General features: G+C 39.4%; 1 pseudogene; it reads left to right on the forward strand.

The window, feature by feature from the left end:
• On the forward strand, window positions 1-994 carry LOC123628210 (annotated as a pseudogene).
• Window positions 995-2,571: the final 1,577 nt, after the last annotated feature.

Below are 2,571 nucleotides of genomic sequence, written 5' to 3' on the forward strand. Positions count from 1 at the left end.
AATGATAGAAATAGCATTCCCATCGCTGAACTTGGTACCTACTCAGAACCTAAACTGACCGCTAAGGGGACCTGTGCAACATTGGTGAAGGTTGCCATAGACACTGGGTACTGACATGTTGATGGAGCCTACATCTGCCAAAATGAGCATGAAGTTGGGGAGGCCATCAGGGAGAAGATAGCAGAAGGAAAGGTGTAGAGGGAGGTTATCTCTACTGTGAAAAGCCAAGAGTTGAAATCTATCCTGGAGATGAGAATGGCAAATGGTTAAATCACAAGTCAAATCTGTGTGCCACTTGGGAAGTAGAAACTTAGGACTCATGTTCAGGTGTCTTTGGGAATCAAATTAGAGCAGCACTGAAATCCTGTACTTGTGAGAAGATGAGAAAACATAAGTTACTAACTGGCCTCTGGCAGTTGTTTCCTGCCTATACCATTCCAAACCCCAATAGTGTGAAATTAAACTGTGGCTTTGGAAGTTTGCAAAGATGCTGGCTTGGTGAAATCCCTCAGAGTATCCAGTTTTAACCACAGGCAGCTGGAGCTCATCCTAGACAAGCGAGAGCTTAAACACAAGCCAGTCAGCAGCCAGGTTGAGTGCCACCCATATTCCACCTGGCCAAAAGTCTTGAAATTTTGCCAACAACATGAGACTGTCATTATTTCATATAGCACTTTGGGGACCACGAGGAATCCAACCTGGGTGAAGAATATGTCTTCTCGACCTTTGTTAAAGGATGAACTTCTAAACTCATTGGGGAAAAAAGTATAAGACAACAGCTCAAGTTGTTTTGCGTTTCAACATCCAGCAAGGGCTGGTTGTCATTCCTAAAAGCTTTAATCCTGAAAGGATCAAAGAAAACATTCAGATATTTGACTTTTCTCTCACTGAAGAAGAAATGAAGGACATCGAAGCATTAAATAAAAATGTCCACTTTGTGGAAATGCTCATGTGGTCTGACCACCCCAAATAACCATTCCATGATGAACACTGACTTCAGAGAGTTCCTGGACAGACTTTTCCCTCCTGTGTGTGCCAGGACCTTGGGGTGGGTAGTTCCCATGGATGTGGAAATGGAAGAGGTTTTACTGTCCTCAGACAAAGTGGTGATGGAATCATGCTTAACTTTTGTGTAGTGTAAGTGACTTTGACTCAGCCACGTTGAAGAAAAGATGTTTAAATCTGTTAAAATAATTCTAACATTTTATTAGATCAATGTCTTCTAGGCTCCAGACAGAGAAACATTAGACTTTAGAATAGACTTCAAAAGCAGCATATGAAGACAACTCATGAACCTGGGTACTACCATTAGTAGTCTTAGTTCTTTAGCAGGTAACGAAGACAACAAACAGGGTGGAGAGCCAGCCTGTGCCAGTGTGCTGGCAGTAACCTTGATTGTGATACAGACACAACCAAGATAAGGTCCACACATGCATTATTAACGAGGAAGTGATTTCCTGCACCTTGAGGGGAGAGAGAGGGCGAAGTGTAGAAAAGTATTAAAATAGAGCTAAACACCACAGTGGTCGGCAAAGCCATAATGATTCTGTTGTTGCTGTTTGTTTCCATCTGATGTGTTCTTGTTTGGTTTTTACCCAGCTTGAAGGATGGTTGCTTACTGGTTCTCCTTTCCATCCTTTAAGGGGCCTGGGTTTCAACATGACTGGCATCTTTCACACTGGCACTGTCTTATCACCACTCTTGCCCGCATTGGTCATAGAACCAACATGTGAAGTAGCTTGAAACAACCAACATACACAAATAAAACCCTGCATTATAAAATAGTCCAAAGATGGTTATTTCAAAAGAAGGCATTTAAAAAGGAGACTTTAAGGGACATATTGAAAGAAGAGGCTTTATAATGTTATTATGGTTAAGACTTTAAGAGTGTTATTGGGATAGCAATGTGAATTTTGAGAAAGTAGCAAGTTCAAAAGAACACTGGTAATTCTACTATATGTAAATTTTTAAAGAGTGAATAAGATCATTAGAATTCACCAATAGAGATGTACTTATTTTTAATTCAACTAGAGAAATATATTTTATTCATTCATATTAGGTCACTCTCGTGGGGCAAGAGAGTTCTTCAAAAATTATGTGTTCCTAAGACCAATGGCTTATAGATAATCTTCAATGACCTGAAGACATTTCTGAGAAATTATCACTTTAAAAAATTTTATCTATACTCATTATTTCCACTCATTCCAATATCGATACTTACAATGCTCCCCTATGGAAAATATTTTGTTCACAAGAAATAATAAAGTGTGATGATTTGTTCCACCAAAAAAAAGAAAAAAACAAACAAACCTCAAGTTGTTTAAAGAAATGAGAAATCTCCAGGAATGGAAAAACAAACACCACATGTACTCTCTAATAATTGGGAGCTAATTGATGGGCAAACATGGGCACAAAGAGATGTACAGGTCATAAGAAGTCAAGAAGGGGGAAGAGGGGAGGAGGGGAGGAGTAAAAACCTACCTATCAGGTACATTTAACATTATTCAGGTGATGGGCACACTAAAAGCCCTGACTTAAGCATTATAAAAGGTATCCATGTAACAAAAACAT

The sequence above is a fragment of the Lemur catta genome, chromosome X (genome assembly GCF_020740605.2).
Source record: "Lemur catta isolate mLemCat1 chromosome X, mLemCat1.pri, whole genome shotgun sequence".
NCBI lineage: Eukaryota > Metazoa > Chordata > Mammalia > Primates > Lemuridae > Lemur > Lemur catta.